At 37.2% G+C, this 7,718-nt stretch overlaps 1 long non-coding RNA gene across 1 annotated transcript; it reads right to left on the minus strand.

Annotated features, from left to right (window-relative positions):
- Positions 1 to 2,895: 2,895 nt before the first annotated feature.
- LOC310890276 lies at positions 2,896 to 7,174 on the minus strand. The gene is made up of 3 exons (XR_014577151.1): positions 5,802 to 7,174; positions 4,861 to 5,011; positions 2,896 to 3,380 (listed from the first exon to the last, which is right to left on the minus strand). It is a non-coding gene; the product is annotated as an uncharacterized lncRNA (long non-coding RNA).
- Between the last annotated feature and the right edge of the window lie 544 nt (positions 7,175 to 7,718).

A 7,718-nucleotide genomic window follows, 5' to 3' on the forward strand; every position in this document is an offset into this window, starting at 1 on the left:
TTTCTATGATTGTATTTCTCTGGAGTTTTTCAGCAAAACAAGTTAACCTCAGAAAAAATATACTAATGCTCTAAAACATACAAATAAGCAAAAACACAAACAGAAAAACACAGGAGGACTAGATATTTTATATCATAAAACAAAACCATATTCCAATGATCAATTTTCATTCAAAAATGAAATCATTGGTCTAGAACTAATCTGAGTGGTAGAAGATGTTGGTGAAATCTACAGAGCAGATGATACAACTCAGAGAGGAGTGAAAAATCTATCAGATGGTCATGAAAAGATCACACATTATATTTCTGATCCCATCAACCAATGCTGGAGAATTCTTGGTCAACCTTTCTGAAAGAGTGACTAGAAGATGAGAGTCCTGCAACTTACTTCAGATATGCTTTTGTGTTTTGTACGGTTTTCCTGACAGTCCTCAAATAATATACCAATGATAATTTTACAGCTGTGAAATTGCATACGTGTATATATATGCAATTGCACATGTACACATATATTTGAATATTTATTTATATATGTACGTAATTGCATATATATATATATATACTTACGTATATGTAGTTATGTGATCTAGTGTGAGACACTAGAGAAACTAGAGGCTAGAGGTGCCACAAAGGTCAGATTTATTTATTTATTTATTGAGAATATTTGGCACATTTTTTGAATGCATGAAATCTTTTTTTTTTTTTTTGCTGTATGGGCGATAGTTTTAATCCTTGTCTTCCACGTTACTGTTATTCACCCTATTTCCCCAGACACATTTAGTTAAATGACTATCAACAGCAGATGATTAATGTAAGGGGACAAGGGGATGAGTCAAAACATAAATCAGACTATAATGCTGTCTTCAGCAGCGAAGAGAATATCGACCAGCATGACAGCTTCTGCAAACTAATTAGTAAAGCAACATTCCAATGTAATTGTGAAACAAGCAATATCTTTTTCCCCCTTTACTACTTTAGTTAATGGCCATATATTAAAAGAACATGGAAAGGACAAAAATAATAATAGTAATAATCTCAAGCATGAAAGCAACCCAAACAATAATTCTGCTGTATATTGAGCAAGCAGTGCAAGAACCTGGAATTACTTCTGTGGCCTTTTACTCCCGTTACCTCTTAGTTCTGTCCACATTCATCACCTTCTATATAGGTAGAGAGAGAATGGTTTGGGTTCTAAGGGACCTTAAAGATCTTTAATTCCAATCCCCCTGCCGTGAGCAGGGACACCTTCCATTTATATATGTTCTTTTTTGGTCTAACTTTTAAGGAACTTTGATTTGGGTAATCACAAAACATTTCTGATTGTTTATTCTTCCTTCAGGTATAAAATTGTTAACATGCTGACTAATTACAAGAACATATCCCAAGGTAGGGAAAGGGGCACAGAACAGAATCAGGTACGATTTGTATCTGTTTTCAGAGACGAAATGGCCAGACAGAAGAGAGATCATGCTAGTACTCTCCAAGTCAGGAAATCTAGTAAATTTTAATTCTGATAGAAAACAAAATAAATAAATAAATAAATAAATAAAACGAGTAATACGGGATGGGTTCATTAGTGCTGTCTTACTAGATTTTCCAAACAGTAACAGTACTCCCCCAGTTCAGAGACAGTGGATCAATGCTTGCCTCTCCTTGTTAGCATGCTGTGTACATCAGGACTGAATGCCATGTAATTCATGAATGTAGATGTAGATACCCAGCACCAGCATAGGGGGTCCATTCAGCAGTAGAACCTAAGGATCCTGAGTTACAGTCCCAGTCACATGTATGAGACCTTGCCAAATTTGAAACATGGCTTTGAGGTTGTGAGGAGAGCAGTTAATATGGTGTACAACAGAACATTCATTCTTGACAACAATGTTGCACATTACAGACATTGTAGAAGGCATGAAAGCTATTTACTTCTAGTTTGGATAAGTAAGTAAAGCAATTCTTTCTTGCGAACTTTAAACTTGGATTAATGTAGGAACTTGAAATGTTTAAACTTAAAACTACGTAATTAGATGTTTCTCTGTATTCTTAAAGTCTGATGGACATAGAGACTAAATTTGAAATGGAGGTTCGAGTCAGTAAAGACTTAGTGTCATCAGTGGGACCATGAACCATATCTACGATCACTTTGGTTAGCAAGTTTTACCAAGAAACAGAAGAACATGAATAGTTTGCTCAGCACTGGGCTTTGGTTTAGACATGGAATTTTCTTGGGATCTATAATATTGAATGGGATTATCTACAAGGAACACCAAAGATATATTTAATGGCATTGGGACTCTGAGGAGCTTGAAATTCAAAACTACCTAAACCTGAAATCATTATTCATGTGAGTAGTTATTACTCTGAATAATATCAAAAGGGAATATATGTCTTTGCAGTGAATATTTCCACATTCTAAGCAAAATACATGATAATTAGGATTCATTCGGGTAAATATAGCTACTCTAGCAAGAATTTGTATGGCTTAAGTTAGACAACTTCAATCCTCATGTGAGCATATATCAGAAGTTTCATCGTCATTGTCATTGTCATGAATCTGTCTTTAAGCAGATATTTTCATTTTTACAACATAAAATGTTGCAAGTAGTAGTTAGCATACAGAAGGAAAAGTCTTTAGATTTGTTCTCAAAATTTGTGATATTTCATATTCTCAAATCACAGTTCTAATGTTCATGAATTGACAACTGCCACAGTCCAAAGATGTAATAAATAATGACTTGAAAGGTGGTAATATAACCGTCTTTCCCAATAGCATCACAATGTGAGTGCTCTTTTACCTTAATTATTTTTGATGAGGAATGTTATTTTTATGAGATGGACAAAAGGGTTTCCTTTTGAAGAAGCTGAAAATCTCTGAAAAAAATATATTGGTCAGCTTGTCAATTAGTATCAGCTGTCATAACTGTGCAGATATTGACAGAACTTAGCCAGTTCATACTGGTAGAAAATCTTTTCTTAAAAATTAAACACAATAAATTATTGTGCAAAGCAAAGAAAATGACTGCTTCTCCTTTTAAGTATATTTATTACAGTTCTCTAATCACACACCAGATTTAACAGCAGTGCAGTCACAGCTGACTATCAACTCCCAAATTGCAAACTATAATGCTATATTAAGATGTTTTTGTTTCAGATTCTAATAATTACATTATTTCAAGATTAAAAAAAAAGAGGAAGAAAAAAGAAAAAAAAAAAAAAGAAAACTTAATAACTTCCCCCTAAATTAGTTAAATGAATTTTCCAGGCAATTCAGCTTGATAATGAGACAAAGATAGCTTTGTGTCCATTTGCATCAAATCACTGGATTAACACTCTCATCACCTCTTCCAAAGAAACATTTCTCTGACACATGAGCTACTCTTGGGCCTGGAAAACATAAATCAATATATGTTAGGAATAAGCAAAACTATGTCATTGTCACCCTTTCCTCCTCTACTATTCTTTTTGGTATTGCCCCTTTTAAAGCTGTTTATAATCTTCCTGCTCTGTATTTTACCAGAACTTGAATTTCTATCCTGAAAGGCTTCTGGCCCTCAGCAAAATAAAATGCTGTTCCTTACTGATCCACTGAACAGATGCAGCAGAGACAGCAGAAATGAAAACATTTATATTGTCCTTGTGCTGCCCTAAGCTTTTCACAAAAGCACCAGTACTTGGGAGATTTTCTTTTGGGGAAGAACCTGATTAATTTACACATGTCAAATAATACTGTGCTTCAGCAGAGATACCAAAGACTTTATTAGGATGAGACCTGTCCTGCAGACATCACATCTGTCCCAGTGAGCAAATATCTATTCTTCTACTTTTTTTTTTTTTTCCTTCTGAAATTATTTCCACATGGGTGTTAAGCAAGTGAATGTTGAGCTAATTTAACCAGTTCATTTCTATTTTGATCAGCAGGAAAACACCAGCTAGAAAAAAATTTATTCAGCTCTTATTACCATAGTTTCCCATTCAAACTTGTGACCAAAAAATTCCATGTTGCTACACCCAACCCATGACACCCTCAGCTCTTCCCAGGAGTTGAACGATTTTTATCCGATTTACCTGATAACATCTGACTCTGTATGCATAGCTTTTCATGAGCACAACCTTATCGACAAGCACTTTCAAGATCAACATCTTATTTCTTATGCAGGGTCATTTCACTTCTTGATGTATATTAACAATTATAAAACCTGGTTTCATACCAAAACCAAAGCAATATCAAATCCATCTTAACTAAACTGGAAGAAAGTACTATTTAACTCACTCCACAAAGCAATAAAGTGAACAATCTTGTAAAGCATCCCAAGCAAAGAGGAAGGAATCTTTAGAGAGATACTGCAGAGACAAGGAGGAAGGTAAAGACTGAATAAAGGTCTGAGTCACCATTTCTAGAAGTCTTCAAGAAATGTGTAGATTTAGAACTTAATAGCATAGGCTAGTGGTGGACTTTAGTACTTATAGTACTCTATCATCATCCTAGGGACTGAGTTGAGGTTGACCTGCCCCTTATTCCTGGGATTGTACTTCTAGAGGACAGGATTGACATTTACTTACTTCTAGTCACCAAGATCCTCACCTGATCACAATGACCTTTTAAAGACAATTCAGAGGGACTTCATATGGAATTCCAATCAGGCAGCCTGTGGCAGACACCCATTAAGCTACCCATGTTGAATTGCTCTCTACTCCTGACCCATAAACTCGCAATTGGCTCATCATCTGCTCTTAGGCAGCACTCCACAGGTTTCTACTGTTCTCTCCCATCACAGGTAACTCCCCCTTCTTGCAGTCTTTGCAGGTCCTTCATGGAGAGCCTGTACCCATTCATGGTAGAACTCCAGGCATGTGAACTACCCACCATAACTCGTGACCCCAGTGAGATAGTAGTCCTACAATTGCACGCAAACTTCTTACTTCCTCCTACTTGTTCCCCATGCAGCATGCAGTAGTGTACAGGCATTTCAGAGATGCACCCTGTCGTGCCGATCTCCCAGATCAGCATGCAAAGTCTGAAACAAAACAAAAAACAAAACAAAACAAAAGTATGCGAAGTGAGAGGATCTTCTGCCGTACTGCTGTCCTGCAGGCACTGCCTTACTGGCATAACCTTGAGGTACATCCTCTTAAATCCTGTTTTTTTTTTCATTAGGAGGTCTCTTGTCTACATCATCCTGCAACCTTTTCTTGCCAGGCTGGTCCGCCACTTCGTCACTTGAACCCCTAGGTTCATCATCTCTCATCCCTGTTGTTTTTTAAAGTTCTCCTAACCAGCTTATCCAGCCTGTATGCAAAGATGTCTTCACTTCACTTATTTGTCTCTTTATAAAAGTCCTCTATCCTCACAGAGGGTCCCGTGGTCATGAAAACCACAGCCCTGTTTCCAACACCAGCTGCACAACCTGTCTGTGATGTTCAGGATCCCTCTGCTCCGCCTCATGCACTTCCCCCTTGGAATCAAGGAGAAAGCACATCTCACCAACAGAGTAAAGGAGAAAAGTACCTGGGTCCACAAGACCTTGATTATTGCCCCCAGAGTCCTATGCCAGCTCAGATGCCTCACACTGCAGAAATGTAACCTACACAAGCAGTGCTTCACCCTGAACTTTGGCTTTACTATGCAAGACAATTACAGTTTTCAAAAGGGCTGAAAAAAGTTCCAGGGGGAGCTGAACTCTCTTAGAATTGCTTAAAAATATCCAATTGTATTTATTCTGCTTCAGGTTAAATGTCAGAAATTGTATGTGACTCGCTTGTAAAAGTCAAGACATTATAAGTGAAAACAGAGCTCTCAATACTCACCTATAAATCACAGATCTGCAAGTCTTCACATAGGGCAGCTATTCCACAGCAAAGAATAGACTAGTTTCCCAGCCCTACTTATTAAAATAAAACCAAAAGAATGAAATGTTATCTGCCTTGTGGAAAAAGTTAACCAAGAAAGAAGTTTAATGACTACAAAGTGAATATCAATTAAAAGAAAAAAAAATCCAAGAAAATAGCATAGTGCTGAAATGTTGTTTTTTTCTCCCTCTGTGTTTCTTTCTTAAATAGCACATCAGCTGTCATCTCTCCTCACTCAGAAACCCTAAACCCCAAAAGATCTTGCTTACTTGAGTAAATTAATTATTTAGTGAGTGATGGATTACATGACACAGAAGTAGCTAAAATGCCCCAAGGAGATGATGAAAGAGTAAAAACTGTGAAACCATCTTTGGATGAAGAGAGCAGAAAATAGGCCTGTTGTTTCTAAGCTTAGTCCCATGTGAAGGCTAGAATAGCTCTGTTCCTTTTCAGGGCGGTCTATTGCATACAGCAGTTTCTCTATTTTGACATTTTGCATTCAGATTGGGTTTCTTCTGCATGCTCTGTTCCCAGAGCGATATTAGTTTTATACTGAATAGAGTTTATCTTCTTGGGTGATAATGTCCAAAGCATGTTTGTGACTCAGATTTCTCACACAGGGTTCCAATTTCTGCCCAATTTGAAGAATGCACCCCTCAATTTTCTTGATAAAAAAATCAGCCAGCCATGAACATTTACATTACATGTGATTTACACTGTGCACCCAAAAAGGATCTTAAGTGTCAAGCTGATATTTGATTTTCTAGTTGCTTTTGCTGTTGAATAGGAATTATTTTGCTGGAAAGAATAGGAATTATTTTCCTAAAGTGGCTCTGTGTTTTCTGCATAAACAAAACTAGCAAATAACACTGAACAGGTGTTCATCTGACCAAAATGTGCTATTCCAAATCGCTTGAATGTCTCCAAGCTGCAAGAAAATTAAGCCCATGACATACAAAACCAGAAGTATTTCTGGTTAAACCGACACGTTAATCTTTTTTTTTTTTTTTTTTTTTTTCATACTGCAGATCTAGCTCTGAAAGCACAGACTGGCAGTGTCATAAGAAGGATAGGAAAGCACAGTGAAACAGGTAGTTCTTCCTGAGCTTCTGCTGAGCTCAGGACTCCTGCATGCCCCGGCAGACAGTCATATGGTAGGCTGGTAGCTACTGCTTTGAAGAAGGGAGTAAACACTAAGAAACATTGATTAATAAGTACCAGTAACTACTCAGAAATCCCCACAGGATGCGTCACTGAGTAGGTAAAATACTTAAGAAAAGTAACCACAGCCTTCCTGAAAAGATCTACCTTAGATCTGATGTGCAGGGAGATGGAAGAACACCTCTGGATAAACTACAAAAAGTAGCAGGTGACTTGGTAAGAAGTCTAGAAGCTACAAGCCTGTGAAAGCAAAATCAAGAAGCCAGTGACCTGTATGACTGAATTAAAATGGAGTCTTAAAGGTGGGTGTATGAAAGATGTATCTTAATAAAACAGAGGAAAGGAATTGAGGGTTGATGACTGCTGTAAATCACCACTAACCCAGGATCACAAACCATATCCTTGGCTCAACTCCTTGAGGCATCATAAGTTCCCCTAGAGTCCCAGTGGGATCAGAAGTTTTGAATAAAGAATCCAAATTATGGAAACTGATACAACCTACAACTGATCGCTGCTTCAGACATATCAACACTTCCTGTGACATTAATAATGCAGAATATTGTGGCCTGTGGGATGAATAGATTTGGTAAGGGATTCTGTAGCACAAAATGTAGCTTAAATGCACTTCAGGGTAGGAGGAAAGAGGCTGAGAAAAAATCTTCAGTTTTTGCTTAAGACTCCCATTCCATGAGAATGCCTACTGTTAAATACATA

This window comes from Anser anser, assembly GCF_964211835.1.
Source record: "Anser anser genome assembly, chromosome: Z".
Lineage (NCBI taxonomy): Eukaryota > Metazoa > Chordata > Aves > Anseriformes > Anatidae > Anser > Anser anser.